Below are 17,998 nucleotides of genomic sequence, written 5' to 3' on the forward strand. Positions count from 1 at the left end.
CTACGGGTGCACGGAGTACTTGGGATGCGCGCACCATGGGTATTAGGCCGTGGAAATGGACAGGAATCCAACTACAGCAGGCGGAAGAAGGGAGTCCTGTGGAGACCAATGGGGCCCACTTGGAAATAAATGCATTTAGAATCCTGTTGTTTAATTAGGCTGCAAATTGGGCTGCGTGCATCCGTGCCTCTCAAGATGCTTAAAAATAAACTTCCCCCCTCCCCCGCCCGCCCACCAGGCACACCAAGAACTAAACCAGCCCTTCGTTTCTAGACTGCTGCCCTGCCTGCTCTTGGCAAAGCAGCTCTCCGGAGTTTCAAAGGAATGTGTGTTCCAGCTTCCAGCCCTTCTGCTCAGATCCACTTGTTTGCAGGGTTTCTCAGACTTTTTGGTTCACCTTCTAAGCTTCACCATGATCTCAATCAATGTAGCCATCTGCTCAGTGGGTGAGCGCATCACAGTCCTCACATGGGTATACAATTGCAGCATGGAAGTACATTTGGGTTTCAGTGAAATGCTCTTAAAGGTGGTTTGGACAGGAGGAGTCCTGCCTGCCTTTGTCTCCCCAGTCCTCTTAGTCCAGAGGTGTCAAACTCATTTGTTACAAGGATCTGGCATGAATGTCAGTTTGTCCGGTCAGGCTGTGTGTACCTTAAAATGTAATGCCAGGTACTGGGGATACAAACTTTATAAACCTAATTAACCATATTTTTTTTTACTCAAAATACAAACATACTTTAAACATTAACACTCTTACAGTATTTCCTTAAAGTATCTCCCTGATGCCCACCCTCCCACTTCCACCGCCCCTTACTCATAAGCACTGGGAGAGTGTACACGGGCATAATGCACAGCCTCTGTCATCTGTCAGTAAAGGCAATTAGTTGTTTGTAAGCCAGATACGAGCCCTGGAAGGGCCGGTTCCAGCCCACGGGCCGTATGTTTGGTACCCCTGTCTTAGTCTCTTGGCCAAATCTAGTTGCCTTCACTCAGCTACTAAGGGCCAAGCTATGTAGTGTGAGCCAGGGCAGTGTACAGGTTCAAGTGTCAGAGACCCAGGTTTGAATCCTTGCACTGCCATGGGAGGTCACTGGGTGATCTTGGGCTAGTCACGTGCTTTCCATCTAATCTACCTCACGGGGTTATTGTGAGGATAAAACGGAGGTGAGAAGGATGTAAAGCCACTTCCTCCATTGGGGAGAAAGGCAATGTGATAAATGAAGTAAGGGGAAAAGTCCATTATTGGTAGGGTTGCCAGCTCCGTGTTAGGAAATACCTGGAGATTTTTTTTTGGGGGGGGAGCCTGTAGAGGGCAGGGTTTGGGGAGGGGAGGGACTTCACCAGGGTATGAGGCCATGGCAGAGTCCACCTTCCAAAGCGGCCATTTTTTCCAGGTGAACTGATCTCTATAGGCTTGCAAGTCCCCAGGTTCCCCCGGTTTGGGGGGCTTCTCCCCGCTGCTGGCCAGGAGGAAAACCTCAGCTCCAAACAGCTACATCCCAGGGACATCATGCAGGGACGCTCTGGTTTAAGGGGAAAACTCTGTGGTTTTAAGCCAGTTTTACCATAAGAGTTTTGCCCTTAAACCAGAGCATCCCCCACATGATGTCCCCAGTGTGATGATGTCACTTCTGGGTGATGTCCCAGAATGCCACCCAGATCCCCCCCCCTTGGAGTGACAAGGGGACCTGGCCACCCTAGATCTCTTTGCCCAGAGATCAGTTGTAATGGTGGAAGATCTCAAGGCACCACCTGGAGGTTGGCAACACTAATTATTAGTCATTAAAAACAGCTTTGTGGAGGGAGGCTTGATTGTAGCTACAGCACTGGGGAGAAGGAGGGCTGAAGCTTCTTCCTGGACCATGTCTTCAACAAAAATCACACCAGCACCCCACATGGAATTAGCTGCATGGGGGTGCTGGGGAGACATCAATTTTGTGCCTGCTGGTTTTCCTTACAGTAGATGGCCCAGGCTAGCCCGGTCTCGTCCGATCTCGGAAGCTAAGCAGGATTGGCCCTGGTTAGGATCTGAATGGGAGAGACTGCCAAGGAATTCTAGGGCCGCTGTGCAGAGGAAGGCAATGGCAAACCACCACCTCTGTTTTGTCTCTTGCCTTTACGCACACACACAGAGCTGACAGCGTCTTTTAAGTGCACCTCCATTGCGGGAATGGCACAGAAGGAATTAACCCCCTTTCCCTAACATCACTCCCTCCCTCTCCAACTGCTTTTCAACTTTTTTAAAAATCAGGAGGTCCAGGTATGGATCTCCCACATAAGAAGTTGTTGGGCCTCAAGTCCACCTTGGGAGGAAACAAGCCTTTCTGGGACTGGAACTGGTCTCAGATGAGAGATAAGAAGAGTCTGCTTGCCTGGGGGAGGGGCTGGCACGAACACACAGCCCACCACCCCTCTAGCGACCAGCTCTCTGTATATGGAAAGCACACGGGCGTTTGCCTGAGTAGCTTTCCATTCCCCTCCCCTCCTACATCCCTTTCCCATAGCCGAGAAGTTTGGGCCCTTGCAGAGGAACAGCTGTGCGGGTTGGTGGGCTGGAGAGTGGAAGGACTAGGGGGTGAAAGTGAGTCCTTTCCTCAGGAGAATTACACTTGAGGAAGTAGACAGAAAAGCAATCTCATCCCGTTGTGCATGCCCCCTTTCTCTCTCCCAACTGCATGGCTGTTTCTGTTGTGTGAATCCCACAGCCATGGGAATGATCTTTCCAGGGATCAGAAGGGGCTGCAGGAATGGGAAGGAATGCAGGAAAATTCTACATCCGTCTGTTGTGAGAAAATGTGTGTGTGGCTGCACGTGTCTGTGAATGCGTCTGTCCGTGCCACCCACACTCCCCCTCTGGTTCGTGTGTCCCCTGAGTGTTGCCTCATCACCAGAGGCAGAGCTGTAAGCTTGGAAACCACTAAATGCTGGCAGAGACACTCAAAGGTCTTTTCTTAAAATAAAACTTATCTTTATTAAAGAAAAACATTCAAAGATTTACCTGGCAAGGTGACCAGCAAGACGCTATGCCAGCTTGCCAACACAGTAGAATCCTATTTCCTAAATATTGATAGTAAATACACAGAAAAATAAACATGCAAGCAAAGCATGCAGGGAACGAAAGGCCTCTCGGGTTGACTCCAAATTCTCAGGAGGATAAGCCTCTCCTGATCCTTCCAGAGCCAACGAAGATCTGTTGGATTTGGCCAGTATTTATACCAAATGATCAAAGAGGTCCCTCAATAATTAAATTATAGTTGTAAATTAATATTTAGAAGTTGAAATTGTCTAGCAGGAAATTGCTTCCTTGGTCTCACACAACAAAAGTTTACACTTTTATTTACCAGATCAGTATAGTGTTATTGTTTTCCTGGTGTTCCCACCATTGGGGATAAACTGTTCTTTGAAGTTATCAGAGAGATTACTTTGAAGTTATCTCTGAGGTGGCAGTGGGGTATATGAAATCCTGTGTCTCAGGAGTTTGCATTTTGGATTAGGGTCTGTTACTGCCCAAATGGCCTTCCTGGCCAGCTGCAGTTTATTGCTGGTTATTGTAAGTCTCACACCTGTGGAGATTTCCTGGGAATGGAATGTGTTACATCTCTGGTTCAGTGAAAAAGGCCAAGCCTGTTTGCTAGCAAAGGCAGATATATGGGTTTTACAAACTATTTGGTTCATTTTTAAACCCAAACTTTCTATATTTCTAAAATTTCTTACCACACCGTCCATTCAAAGAGTGTTCAATGCATCACAGTGGTGGTGGAAATTGTCGTCAAGGCGCAGTGACTTACGATGACCCCATAGGGTTTTCAAGGCAGGAGACATTCCGATGTGGTTTGCCATTGCCTGCCTTTATGTAGGAACCCTGGTATTCCTTGGAGGTCTCCCATTCAAATATTAACCAGGGCCAACTCTGTTTAGCTTCTGAGATCTGATGAGGTTAAGGGCACATGACAGTAGGAGCAGCAAAAGGCATTTTGATATCTGATACAGAAAATTGAAATGGCCCCTGACTAGGACACTGTCCTTTGGGACATTCCTCTAGGGGAAGCAGTGTGGAAGAACAGAGGCTGCCAGGAGCACATGGCTCCCCTTGTGTGGCTTCCATTCATTTTAACAACACGTATGCAGTAAAACATCCCAACGGAATGTGTCCCATGTTAGTTAATGAGAAGGAAAGAGCCATTGTTGTGTTGTGGTTAACGTGCTGGATTAGGCCCTAATAGACCAAGGTTCAAATAGGGGGATCTTCTATAAAGCTCACTGGTTGCTTTGGGCCCAGTCACTCTTCTTCAGACCTCATACGGTTGTTATGAGGGCATAAAGTTGGAGGAAGGGTGTGATGGAATTTGTCGCTCTGCCATGAATTTCCCTGGGGGACCTCGGGCCACCCTCCTTCAGACTAATCTCTCTCCCACGATTATTGTGAGGGAAGAACTCCATCCATCACCCTTGGAAGAAGTGCATGATTATTTTTTTAAAAAAATAGGTTTTGTACCTCAGCCCCCTCAAATGTATCCTTCCGCCGTTCACAGTACCCAAAATATACCTTCCAGAGTGGCTGCCTGCCTCTATCCGAAAGGCTCAGGATTTGAGAATGGAGGCTTTAACGGGAATTACCAGGGGCTAAAGGTGGGATTGGAGCTGCGGTGGCTCTAGTGGTTAAGACGCTGAACTGCAGGCTGTGGAAGGTCGGCACTTCAGCAGTTCAAGACCCGAGTTGCCGCATGACGGAGTGAGCTCTCGTCTCTAGTTCCAGCTCCTGCCAACCTAGCAGTTCGAAAGCAAGAAATTGCAAGTAGATAAATAGGTACCACTTCGGTGGGAAGGTAACAGTGTTCTGTGCGCCTTGGTGTTTAGTCATGCCGGCCACATGACCACGGAAATGTCTTTGGACAGCGCTGGCTCTTCGGCTTTGAAACGGAGATGAGTCGGACTCGACTGGCTTTCGGGCAAGGGAACCTTTACCTTTAAAGGTGGGATGTCCTGACCTGGATGGCCCAGGCTAGCCTGATCTCCTCAGACTTCGGAAGCTAAGCAGGGTCGGCCCTGGTCAGTACTTGGATGGGAGACCAACAAGGAAATATCAGGTTTGCTATGTGGAGCCATACAATGGCAAACCACCTCTGAATGTTTCTTGCTTTGATAACCCTACAGGGCTGACATAAATCAGCTGTAATTTGATGGCAAAAAAGTGGGACCTGTGTACATGTGTAACTTTGTGTTCTGCCACTGACCTCTGATTTCACTGGGGGCTGTTGAACTCTAGAGTCAAGCTTGCATCTTGTCCCCAGGCATAGATTTTGGGAGTTGGCTGGTATGGGGCAGAGAGGTTGACAACAGTGTCTGCTGAAGACAAGAGTCAGTAGAGAAGATGGGAGGTTCCCAGGGGGGCGCAACCTTCTGGCTCGTTCCAATTCACAGAGGAAAAAGGCCCCCCCCCCAATAAAATAGTTTCCTCATATTTCAGTGAAGAAAGGTCTGCTGAGGGCATCTGCTGGGTGGAATCACCTCTGCAAAGTCATTTGAAAAACACCAGCACTGTTTTGGTGAGCTAATGTATCTGCATCGAGACTTATCCTTACTGAATATTGTTAATGTCCAAAAAAACAAGACTTCTGGGAGCTGCTAAAATCTGGCTGTAGTCCTGACATTTTGGCTAGATGTATGAAATGCATATGTGGAACTGTATATTTTTTTAAAAATTCGTGAGACTTTCCCTTAACTGTTACTTAGAGTTCTTTGAAAGTAATTGAATGAATGTATGACTCTGCATTTTACTGAATCTGACCATTGTATGTAGCCCGATGTTTATGCTATCTTGTGACACAGAAATTCAGCCGTGTTTCCCTTCCTGGGTGTTTGATCCTTTAACTGGAAACATTGGTGGTTGAACATGGTTCACGTTCTACGTAAGCAAATGTGCTAACATTGAGTTACGGCCCATTCTCATCAAAAGGTGTCACCTTGAATTCTCTCTCAGCCATTCTCAGGTCTGGTCCCTAAAATAGCGGTGCTGGCTTCCAAAAATGAGACCATCGATGAGAAATTTCAAGGTTTTTGCCATCCTGCGAAGTGATGTGACGATGCTGGGCACGCTGGGGGCGGGGCCACGACCATCCGAGAGAAAACCATAGAGTTTTCTCTCGGATGACTGTGGCCCCACCCCCAGCGTGCCCAGCGTGGTCGTGTCACTTCCGGGTGATGCGCACATCGGGGTGGGGTTTCCCCCGGGGCCTGATCCGCCGGCAGCGGGGAACGGGCCTCTGGGGTGGGGGTTTCCCTGCCCCCCGGGGGGACTTGGCAAGCCTAGTACGGCAGGGCACATCTTGCAGCTTGGATTTAGGCTTAGATTTCATTATACTGGTTTGATTCACTTTCTGTGTCAAGTATTACCTGTTGTAAATCTTTGGGAGGGCAAAGGTTGTGCATGTGTTATGTGCTGTCCAGTTGCTTCTGACTTATGAATGACCTTCAAAACATCCTATCAATAACAGCTTTGCTCAGGTCTTGCAAGCTGAAGGCTGTGGCTTTGTTTACTGAGTCAATCTGTCTCATGTTGATTCTTCTTCTTTTCCTAGCATTATTGTCTTTTCCAGTGAATCTCGTCTTCTCATGATGTGACCAAAGTACGATAGCCTCAGTTTAGACTCAGGGCAAAGGGTTGTATCTAGACAGCTCAGCCTCACTCAGTTCCCCTTCTTACCACAGCTCCTGTTCCACATGGCTTTTGCATATGCAGGCCCCATGATCCACAGCATAGCTGGTCAAAGAGGAGGACTCCTTCCTTTGTGACCAGCAGAAAAGCTGGTTGGATGCATCCCATTGGCTTCTTGAATTTACTTTAGATAGCTATATTTGTTTATTGCTTTGGTACTGTACTAGTGGGGGGGGGCACTATTGGAGGCTTTGTAGGGGAACAAATGGATTTCAGTGGTGTACGGGCACAGAAAGATTCCCTACATGGATCAAAAGCTTGCTTCTGGAGACATTTAAGATTAACTACCTGGTCTTGTACAGTGTTGAGGTCACCGTAGTCTGTTAAAGCCAATGGATATTTGGATGCCCAATTCTGTGCAAGACTAGGCTGAAAACTGCAGAAACCAGTGTGTGTTTTCAGAGCCTTTGTTTCAGCAACACTTTCCTATTGTAAAAGAAAGAGGCCTGAATACTATCAGTCCACTCAGCAAAGTCTGGAGTATTTCTCCAGCCAAGGAGATCCTTTCTCCAGTGGAAAAGCCGGTTTGGTGTAGTGGTTAAGTGTGCGGACTCTGGGAGAACCGGATTCCCCACTCCTCCACTTGCAGCTGCTGGATGACCTTGGGCAAGCCATAGTTCTGACAAGAGCTGTCCTTGAAAGAGCAGTTCTGGAAAGAGCTCTCTCAGCCCCACCTACCTCACAGGGGTCTGTTGTGGGGAGGGGAAGGGAAAGGTATTGTAAGCCGCTCTGAGACACCTCCTCCTCCCCCTTCCTGCAGCAGAAGCCTTCTTAGGCTAGATGAGGGCTTCACACTTTTCCTTCTCAGGCTGCTAGGATAAAAGCCAGAAGTTAAAAGCCTACTTAGCTGTTGGTCCCAGTAATTGTTCACAGGAGAGTCTTTTGTGCAGACCCAAGTGAGCTGGAGAGCCACTAAGAGTCCTGCACGGGGAGCCAGTGAGATATCCTTGAGGAGCAATCACACGTGGTCTGAAACGTGATCGACATCTTCCGCCCATTGATCTTCTAGTTGGTGAGATACAAAGCAATCATTTCTAAAAGTCACCATATTTTATTTAGCAACATTTTTTAAAAAAGGAATCAGATTTTGTTTTTTAAAAAACACAACAGTTATATAAAGTGCCCCTTCGAATAACCTGGTTTAAAACATAATATAACACAATCAAACGTACTGACGCTTCCACTCCTACACTCTTTACAAAATCTCTAACCCTATAGCACACATAGCTTGGTTGTCTGAGTTAAAAGAAGAAAGTTAAAAACAGAAAAAAAGTACAATGCGTAAAAGCAGGGATTTTTGAGATCAAGCATTATAAATCGACCCAGTAGGCTCTCTGCATTTGTACTGAGCAAAGTGTGACCACCCACCACCCCCACACTCCCCTCTGCTCTGCCCTGTAAGTGGTTATTTTTTAAGAGGTCACCCGACACCAGCTGAATAATCTTTATTCCAAAAGGCTGTGTTTTTTTTTTTTAAGTTACATTTTATCTCCAGTACTTTTAAAATGTGTTATTATTGTCAGTTTCATTAGTTACGAAATTATTTCAAATGTAGACATGTGCGAATATTTATCAAGGAAACAATAGTTCAACAACACAGATTCAGTGTTCAATGGACTCTTGAACGCTTCTACCCTGGGAATCTTGTTGGTCTCCGCTGGACTCGAATCTAAGCTGTTCTGCTGTAGACCAACAGGGCTGCCCTCTGAAATTACCAGTAGTTACTGGGCAAGACAGTAGTAACAATTTTAACAGAACAGTACTAATGATTTAGTACAGGAGCTGTGGTGGCTCAAGTGGTTAAGACGCTGAACTGCAGGCTGTGGAAGGTCGGTAGTTCAGCAGTTCAAGACCCAGGTGCCGCATGACGGAGTGAGCTCCTGTCTCTAGTTCCAGCTCCTGCCAACCTAGCAGTTCGAAAGCAAGAAATTGCAAGTAGATAAATAGGTACCACTGAAGGTAACAGCGTTCCGTGCGCCTTGGTGTTTAGTCATGCCGGCCACATGACCACGGAAACGTCTTCGGACAGCACTGACTCTTCAGCTTTGAAATGGGGATGAGCACCGGAACCCTAGAGTCGGATTCGACTGGCTTTTGAGCAAGGAGGAGGAGGAGGAGGAGATTGGATTTATAACCCGCCCTTCACTTGGAGTCTCAGAGTGGCTTACAAACTCCTTTCCCTTCCCCTCCCCACAACAGACACCCTGTGAGATGGGTGGGGCTGAGAGAACTCTGACACAAACTGCTCTTTTTCAAGGACAGCTGTGCCAGAGTTATGGCTTGCCCAAGGTCATCCAGCCAGGTGCAAGTGGAGGAGTGGGGAATCAAACCCAGTTCTCCCAGATTAGAGTCCGATTAGAGTCCGCGCACTTAACCACTACACCAAACTGGCTCTCCTTTACCTTTACCTTTACTAATGATTTAACAATTAGGTGTTAAATAATGACCAGAGATGAATAAGAGGGATGTTTTAATGTGACAGCCAATTTGTTTATTTAGAAAAACTGTATGCTGTCTCTCAGTGCTGGTTCCAGGTTTTGGAGCCTTGGACAAATTGTGCTTTGGGCCCCCCCCCTCTGCCGGGGGTGGAGCCTGGGGAGGGCGGGGTTTGGGGAGGGGAGGGACCTCAGTGGGGTCTACTGCCATAGAGTCCACCTTCCAAAGCAGCCGTTTTCTCCACGGGAATCCCAGGAGACCTCCAGGTGCCACCTTGAGGTTGGCAGCCCAAATGCCATCAGCCCCCCCGCTTCCTCTTACACCCACCCACCTGTCTGTCACCCCACCTGGCTGTGTATCCTTCCCCTGCTCACAAGCCCTCCCGTGGCTTGTGCTCACAGCAGCCTGCACTACATTTATGCCCTTGCCGTGGCAGCGCTAGGTGGTGCCTGCTGCTCGTACCGCTGTTGCGGCTGCCAAGAGTGCTTCCATTCTGCACCCCCTGCATGCACTTCCCCATCAGTGCTCGGGAGCTGGGAGCATGGGTGGTGGGGAGATGGCAAACGAATGGGCAGGGAAGGGAACACAGACTGGTGGCAGGGGAGGTGCCCGGGTGGGTGAGGGTCAGCAACTGTGGGCCCTGGCAGCTGCCCCACCTCAAGGTATGCTGATGCCAACCTGCTGTTTCTCCAGAACCTGCTTGAGGTGGCTCCGAACTCAAACAGTAAAATAATACCAACAAGTAAATAAAAATAAATCAGGGTGGGTATTTTAACTGCTTTTTAAACCGAGTTTTATGGATCTTTAATGTTGTAAGCTTCCTTGAGTGTTTAATTAGAATTTAATCAGAAAGGGGGACTGTAATGTTCTAAGATATATTCGGACAATCAGATACTCTTTACTTCCCATATCAAGGAGAAACACTATACAGCCCTTGTTTCCGAAAGTTCTGAGAACTTGATCTTCAGGTAAGGGATCTTGCTTTGTGTCCTTGCACTGGTCTAAAGAGAAGCAAACCAAAAACCTTCATTTCTCAGAGTCTCCCTTGATACATTCCGTGGCGCAAAAGGAGGTTTTGGATTTGGGTCTTTTAAAAGGGGGTAATACTTACAGCAAGCAATTCACAGGCACATATGTTCAGGAAACCCATGAAATTAGGATGTGGGAACCTAGATTTCAATCTGTGATTTTGATCTGCTCTTTTTCCAGGATTTAGATTGCCCTGGCATAATCCTTCCACCTTCATTTCGTGTCCATTTCAGTATAGAGTCAAGGTGGAGGAAAGCAGGCCTGTGGTGCCTTTGGATTGCTCCAGTCTCCAGTGAAGCGGCTGTATCTCTCTGCCGAGATGAAAAGTGTCCTGCTTTTGGCACTCAGACTAGGGGTGGCCCACCTGTACCAGCAAGCTAGGCTGTCTCCTGGGTGGGGGGCAGGATTCCAGGGCTGCCTGCCTTAAGTATAGCAAGAGGGCCACTGCCTGCTCTGTTGTTGGAGATACCCAGAGGCGGTTTAGCTGCTCCAGGGTGAGATGGTTGCCACTGCATTCCCGGGGACAAACCCCAAAGGCCATCTGATCCCCACTGGCTGCCCAGAACATTGACTCCTGTGCCAGGGGGAGAAAGCAGAGAAGTAAGAGATGGGCACAAACATTCAACATGAAGATGAGGAACAAATAACCTGGCCAGCTCCTGATAATTTCTATATGCGTACAGATAAGCTGCTGAAGAGGTGGGGAAGAACGTTACTTTCCCCAGGGTGGCAACACCCCCTCCCCCCCGGACTGGCCTTCCCTCAAATCTGGCTTAGCCCTCCCCTGGCAGAAGCCAAATTCTTCTCTCCACAGTGCCATGCCTTGAACTGGTCATAGCTGAGGCCTTCGATTGATTCTGATTTAAGCGATTCTCTAAGAAGCCTGCCTCCCTTTTCTGTGGAAGCCGCAGACTGCAAAGACGTTCCTCCTTTCCTTCCTGGCTCTTTTAAGGTCCCTAAAAATAAGGCATTGTCAATAGCACACGGGGCGGTTGCAAAGTGCTTCCCCCCCCCCTTCTTCTTCAAAAAGACCGCTGGAGGCTGGCAGAAATACAGAGGTCAAATGTTAGCATTGTTAATATCGATCGAAATAAAGGAGTGCTGTTGCAATCTTTTGTGATCTCTCTCTTATGGAAGGTAGCACACTGCTGCATCAAAGTCATGCATACAGTATCCCTTTTCTAGATCTCCAGAACTGAATGGTAAATGCTGGACATGAATGGTATAGGACCGATTGGGAAACATTTGCCATCTGCTGTTCCCAGCATGGCTGGTCTTCAGACTTGGAGGAGGTTCTGTGCTCACTCCACCAACATCTTACTAAACAATATTAAAATCTGCATAGTAGATATTTTCAGAAGTTATGCTAGTGGATCATACTTTAGGTATCCAGTACTAGCCCACGTGTGTTTCCTTTCTCCTCTCCTGCCCTTTTCAGATTGAATTCTTTCTCTGGTCCTTTATCAGCTTCTAATGTTTTTGATTACATCTTGCACCAATGCTAATGGTGGTTAATGCTGAGCAGGCTTCCACACTGAGCCAGTGCTGGAGGTAAAGATGTAAAATTTCCAGAAATTGTGAAGCTCGGAAAAAAACCCGGGTTTTTTTCCATTTTTTTCCTGGGAGAAAATGGAAATTTTCGGAAAAATTGAAAAAAAATTGCTACATTAGCACTTCTTTTTTCTTTTCCAGATTGAAATCCAGATTACTTTAGAAACATAAAATATGACTATTTTTGAGAAATATGAGAACATTGGCGTCTCTTATGTTCTTAAGACAACGTGTCATCACATCCTGATCCATAAGGCCATTCTTTTTGAACACCCATTCCTTCAGTTCCCGTGCTTGGGTTTTATTCCTTAATAGATCATCAGGAATTGAAAATTTCAATTGAATTGAGGCCGACTGGTCACCTAATCTCTTGGAGGCTTTCAGGTGCAAACATAAACCCCCCAGGGAATCCTGGGGTTGTTCTAAACATTTTCTCCAATAGGATAGAACTTTGACATTGACTCTGGCATTCAACGAGGTAATTCCCTTGGCAAGGCAAGAATCCGCCTCATAAAATAATTCTGTACTATTTCTAATGAGGACAATATCTCCGCAGCCCAGATCTCTGTTCCATATAGCATGGCTGGAATTATCTTACTCCGATACAGTTTAAGAACTGGGTCTACCATGCCTCCTCCCTTAGAAAAGTAGAACTTCAGTAGAGCCCCCAAATTCTTCATAGTAGGAGCTTTTAATGATGTAAGGTTGGGGTGCCAGGAGAGAGTTTCAGAGAAGGTTAAACCCGGATATTTATACATGCTGCATTGCTCAATCTGTGTGCCAAGAATGTTCCAGGTAGTCAACTATGTATTGGATTTGCCTGCCCTTTGGGTTGACATATATTAAGCTTTCTTCTCTGTCTGTTTGCATCTGCTCTGTAACTTAACATTTCCTCCCCCTTCCAGAGCATTTGGGAGGGGGTTGCAAGTGCTGGGATGTGTAGCCATATAAAAGCCATATAAAAGTAACCTTTCCAAGATACCTTTGTAGGCTTTTGTAGACGGGAGAGCAAAAGAGCTTTCTGATTTTGTCTTTCAATATTTTTTGCGCAATATTTTCACATGGTTTACTGGAGGAATTGCACACCCCTATATCATGCATTAGTTAAAACAGTGAAAGATTATGCATGGGATAGAGCAGGTAGAGAAAGAGGTACTTTTCTCCCTTTCTCACAATACAAGAACTCGTGGGCACTCAATGAAGTTGCTGAGCTGTAGGGTTAGAATGGATAAAAGGAAGTACTTCTTCACCCAAAGAGTGATTAACACATGGCATTCACTGCTACAGGAGGTGGTGTCGGCTACAAGCATGGATGGCTTCAAAAGGGAATTAGATAAGCATATGAAGCAGAGGTCCATCAGTGGCTATTAGCCACAAGCTATAGATAGGAACTCTCAGTCTGGGGCAAGTGATGCTCTGTCTTCTTGGTGCTTGGGGGGGGGTCAACAGTGGGAGGGCTTCTAATGCCCTGGCCCCACTGGTGGACCTCCTGATGGCACCTGGTATTTTTGACCACTGTGTGACAGAGTGTTGGACTGGATGGGCCTTTGGCCTGATCCAACACTGGCGTCTCTTATGTTCTTATGAAAGATTCGTGAAGGCCACTTATTGCAGCTCAAAAGACAACACGATCTCTCCTTTTTCCTGACCTGTTGCAAGCAAAGAGTAGTTGCACTCCAAAAGTAACTGCAAGTAAAAAACTTCAGCTGATTGTTCATGGAATCTTGGAAGGTTGAGCTTCACAGTCCTACAGGCCAGAGCCTAGTACCAAGGAGAAGATTTACCACCATGTTGGATGAGGGAGCTGCTGGCATCTCATGTGCCTGGGCACCACCAGTGCAACTGGCCAGAGAAGGTACTGCCAGAGGTCATTTCGGGGGGGATCGCAGTTCCCCCGGGGTGAGGTACGGGGGGCGGGGCACACGACGAAGCCCCGCCCCCTGCTTCTGGCCGCCCCGCTTCCGGCCCTCATTCAGCCAGGAGGAGGCAGGAGAAGAGGGAGGGTAAGTTGCTTCCTCCCTGCCTCTCCCCACCCCTGCCTGCCTGGGGCCAGGGAGGGCCTTCACGGGGCTTCCTTGCACTCCCGCCGGCCTTGCAGGTCCACCGCCGGGCCCCTCATGGGGCTCGGCAGTGGAGCTGCAAGGCCAGCGGCGGCAGCCGGGACCGTTGGGGGTGGGGTGTGTGGCCTTATGACACACTTCCGGTGATGTCAGGGGGTGTGGCATAAGCTAATAAGTTCCCCTAGCTCTTTTTCTATGAAACGACCCCTGGGTACTGCAGTTTGCTAACTAAGCGGTTGCGGAGTGACATAGAGGAGGCAGTGGAGATTCACCAGGTCTTGTAAATTTCCATACTCTAATCAGCCTGCCTCTGCAGGGAAGTCTGAGCTGCTGTCAGACCCAGATTTGTTGTCTTGAATCGGCTTTCTGCTGGCCAGACCTTGTTTTGACTGTGCCTCCAGACTGCCAGCCCTGAAATGAGAACCGGGGAACAATGACTGGGTTATGGGTTGCCTCCCCCACCCCAACCTGGGCAACCATTGCAAGTGAATGTATCCTGTCATTCAAAGCTGATGATGCCCTAACGGTACCTAGTTATAGCAACACTCCTTTAGCATTTGTTACTACCCTGTATGTGTATCAAGTTGCACAAAGGGAGGCCTATTATGTAAAGTGCTGTCTGAGCAGAAGGCTGCTGTTGACTCCTAACATTTTGGACTGCAGATTGTGATATCCGCAAATTGAGGATTCATGTTTAGAGTAATCCAGCATCACCACTAATGGATTATCAAAAGTAAACCAGTGCAGCTTTCACCCTTGGGCTAATTCACACAGACAAATGGATGTTCTGAAAACGTGGTCTGGGCAAATCTGTCCTGGTTGTGAGTGTGTCCTCAGGCACTACTGCGGTGCTGGCCTTGCCCTCCATGCAGCACAATTTAGCTCATGTTTACAGTTGTCAGACTTCCACAATAATGACAACCAGTGGCACAGTATATGTGCCTTGAGCTGTGAGCTGGCTGCGGCCACTTCCCTGTGTGTTCAGTTTCTTCATAGATTCAGCCTACATTCTCAGCTTGTCAATTTCATCATGCAGGCCAGCCCTCTGTGTGGTGATCTGGAAGGATATTACTAGTCAGTCCCAGTAGGGGTTTTTCTTTCATGGCTTCAGGATAAGGGTTAGCCTCCTGCCGCTCTAGAGCCAGATGTGGCTCAAAGCACAAGGAAATATGGCTCTTAAAAATCTTTAAGTACCATTTCATGTGGGCTGCTTAACCCACTTTGGCTTCTGAAGGCAAACAGAGGCCCCTGCCACACGGCAGGGGAAAAGGCGCGGCTTTTAAAAGCCGCGCCAACGTTGACACGGCGCGGCGGGATCACACGGATCCCCCGGCCGCGCCGCCTTTTCTCCCCGGCGCGATCAAACGCCGGGGAGAAAACACGCCCTAACCCGGGGGCCAGCCGAACTGCGCATGTCGGGGCATGCGCAGTTTGGATCCGGGCCGGGGTTGAGCCGGCGCAAGGGAGCGCCGGCGATCAAAGCAGGACGCTTCCCAGATGTGGTGGTGTGATCGCGCCGGTTTGATCCGGCCCCGAACTGGCCCGCTCCCGGACCAAATCGCCGCGTGTGAACAGGACCAGATTTTTTTAAACTAAAAGGACTTAAGACTGGGTCACTAGTTGAGAGTCCTCTGTTTCTGGTCAGGAGGGATCCAGGTTTTGGTTGTTTGATGTTGGTGGGCAGCTCCTGCCAGCTGGAGTGTTGGGTGATATTGAAAAAAATGGTATTTAGCAGAGATAAGATGGTCCAGCAGTGCCGGAGTAAAATAATTCCGACTCAGAGTCCATGTGTGATTAAAATATAAAATCTTTACTAAATTCTAGCATGGGAAGGGTAACTGGGATGAAAATAACAACAGAGCAAAATCTGCTACATCCTTACTCTACAAAGACAAAACTAGAAGAGAGATATTATGGCTACTCTTCTTCTTCTTCAGAACACCAAACAAAGACGGGAAGAGAGCCATAAAATGCTAATACACCTTGACACTTAAGTCCCAATCAAATTCCTAGATCAGGGAGAAAATTCCCGGATATTCTACAGCTAAAGAACATTGGTTACATGAGAAACATGTGACTTCCTGTGAGTAACATAAACAAACATTTAACCCCAGATATACTGAGTGTTTTCAACTTGTAATACCCAACATGGAGATGTTGAAAAAAATATAAGGTGAGGTCTTCCCCCATTTATAGACTATATATCAGGGGCCCCAATTTTACCGAGCCGGTGGGCTCTTCTGGAGAGTTGAGAGCAGGGAGTGGGTGCCACTGCACAGTGGTTGCCATGGGGCATTGAGACCAGTCACAAAATTTAGGGAGTTTGCAAGCCAAACATCCTTCTATGGAATATGCAGCTGTTTCTGAATACGTCCTCCCTGCAGACACAAAGGTGAGATGGCTCCTGAGTCCTTCTGAAACACTGACTCAGTGAGATAGAGGAGTGCCAGGCCTGGCATGCTTTGGGGAAGAACCACATGAGTGCCAGAAAACCCCTTGAGAGCCAGTTTGTGGTTAGGAGTGTAGACTCTAATCTGGGAGAACTGGATATGATTCCCCACTCCTCCAAATGCAGCTGCTGGTGTGAACTTGGGTCAGTCACAAGTTCTTTCAGAGCTGTTCTCTCAAGAGCAGTCCTTGAAAGAGCTCTCTCAGCCCCCACCTACCTCACAGAGTGTCTGTTGTGGGGAGGGGAAGGGAAGGGAGATTGTAAACCACTCTGAGTCTCCTTCGGGTAGTGAAGGGTGGAGTATAAATCCAATCTCTTCTTCTTCTTCTGGATGGGCACCATTTGTGCCCATGCACACTGTGTTGGGGATTACTCCCCTATTATACTATATCAGAGTTTCTCTCCTTACTTTAGTTGTTCATTATTCTACACCACCTTACATATTTATTTGTATATAGAATTGTTTAATCAATGTCAATTTATCCTGTGCTTTATACACAAGTTTACAGAAAGCTATCAAATCACAAGAAAACCAAGTGACACCTTATTATCTTAAACCTCCTTCAGCCGAATGCCATTCAAAGGAGGAAGTTAAAGCGCTTGGGGCTCTTTAGCTTGGAGAAACGACGGCTGACATGATTGAGGTTTATAAGATTATGCATGGGATAGAGCAGGTAGAGAAAGAGGTACTTTTCTCCCTTTCTTACAATACAAGAACTCGTGGGCACTCAGTGAAATTGCTGAGCGGTCGGGTTAGAACAGATAAAAGGAAATACTAACACATGGAATTCATTGCCACAGGAGGTGGTGGCAGCTACAAGCATGGACGGCTTCAAGAGGGAATTATATAAGCATATGGAGCAGAGGTCCATTGGTGGCTATTAACCACAAGGTATAGATAGGGACTCCGGGGCAAGTGATGCTCTGTATTCTTGGTGCTTGTGGGGGGCCAATAGTGTGAGGGCTCCTAGTGTCCTGGCCCCACTGGTGGACCTCCTGATTGCACCTGGTATTTTTGGCCACTGTGTGACAGAGTGTTGGACTGGATGGGCCATTGGCCTGATCCAACATTGGCTTCTCTTATGTTCTTAGGTTCTTACATACCCAGAGGGTGGAGGCCACCATCAAAGCTCTGATTTACATTACAAAAAGCAGACAAGGCTACTCGATTACTCCTAGACACTTTACCAGGACATGTTGACTGCCAGCCAGATAAGGAAAGGTTCACCCTTCTAAGCCCATTGATTACACTTAGAAGAGTGTAACTCTCCTCAGCCCTGAGTTGGATGGCCCAGGCCAGCCCGATCTCTTCAGATCTTGGAAGCTAATCAGGGTTGCCTGTGGTTCCTACTTGGGTGGGAGACCACCAAGGAAGTCCAGGGTTGCTACAGAGGCAGGCAGTGGCAAACCACCTCTGAACATCTCTTGCCTTGAATATCGTACAAGGCCGCCATAATTTGGCTGCAGCATGATTTCACTTTCCACCACCACCACCAGCTCTCCTTAGGATGGCACTGTGGAACAGCATCCGCCACAGATTAGTGGCACATGAGCCTAGAAGGATGATGTTATTTTGCAAAAGTTAAAATACACACACACACACACAAGCTTAGATTAATTTTCTTTTAACTGCATGAATCTACATTAAGAAGACTGATTAGGCTTTCACCATGTGTCTCTTTTGTAGCAGAGTTATGTGCCCCCAAACAGGAGATCCAAGAGAAACACAATGGGGTAAGAAAGTGTATTACTGAACAA

The 17,998-nt window shown here is 47.5% G+C and overlaps 1 protein-coding gene across 1 annotated transcript in view; it reads left to right on the forward strand.

The window, feature by feature from the left end:
* The window catches only part of ATP8A2 (ATPase, aminophospholipid transporter, class I, type 8A, member 2), a 224,812-nt gene that overhangs the window by 883 nt on the left and 205,931 nt on the right, over window positions 1-17,998 (forward strand). The window lies entirely within an intron of this gene.

Source organism: Gekko japonicus, unplaced genomic scaffold (genome assembly GCF_001447785.1).
Source record: "Gekko japonicus isolate JY-2015 unplaced genomic scaffold, Gekko_japonicus_V1.1 scaffold931, whole genome shotgun sequence".
Taxonomy (NCBI): Eukaryota; Metazoa; Chordata; class Lepidosauria; order Squamata; family Gekkonidae; genus Gekko; species Gekko japonicus.